Below are 927 nucleotides of genomic sequence, written 5' to 3'. Positions count from 1 at the left end.
TCGAGAATAGCTGTCCATATACTAATAAGGGATGTATAGATTCTCGAGAAGAGAGGAGCTGAAGTGAGGTGTTTGATCTTAAAGGAGATCTTCTATAATTTCGCACGTGANCACATTGGTGTTCATACTCTGCAGAAGCTTAATTAATACTCCTGCTACAAGAAATGCCATTCTGAAACTTGGTCACTTTTGACTATGAACCCATAACTTTCAGCTCATTCAACCACAAAACCAAGACAAGAACAACAATGTTGAATGTTTGTGGTGAGAGAGAACAGTAGGTAAAAGGGAGAGTTTTCTGTCAAAAAGGAAAATGTTTGTGGGAATAAACCCTCCAACTTTGCATCAACTTCTCTTCTTGGCTTTAAAGCAAAGTAAGAATGTTTTTTTTTCCATGGTGAAATGTCATGTCTGCCCCCCATGTAGTAGGGTTAGTTGGAGGTTGAGATGGTTGCAGATGAGGGTAATATGGAAAATTTTGTGTAGGTATCTTCTTCATTACTTTATTCATTTGAATTTACAGGTCGGGAAGCCATTGTCAAAAGGTAAAGCTATTGAGATGTCACTTTTCTGTCAATCATAAAATCGTTATATACATAACGTTATTTGTTCCCACGTTGATACGAGCCTACCGTCACTCCAGAATGAGAGGGGCGATCTTGTAGTTCTTGGTTTGCAAAGATATATTGTTAGGGCTCCGTTTTATTTTTCCATTGAGGCCGAACCTAAACCTGTGCTCGAGAATAGCTGTCCATATACTAATAAGGGATGTATAGATTCTTGAGAAGAGAGGAGCTGTGTTTGATCTTAAAGGAGATCTTCTATAATTATAATTTCGCACGTGAGGTGTTATTTCTTGGTCTGGTCCCGTCATTAATAACTTGATCTTAAAGGAGATCTTCTATAATTTTATAATTTCACACGTTT

Source organism: Cucurbita pepo, chromosome LG11 (genome assembly GCF_002806865.2).
Source record: "Cucurbita pepo subsp. pepo cultivar mu-cu-16 chromosome LG11, ASM280686v2, whole genome shotgun sequence".
Taxonomy (NCBI): Eukaryota; Viridiplantae; Streptophyta; class Magnoliopsida; order Cucurbitales; family Cucurbitaceae; genus Cucurbita; species Cucurbita pepo.
The sequence above is the reverse complement of the archived record's forward strand: the minus strand, read 5'-3'. Positions refer to the sequence as shown.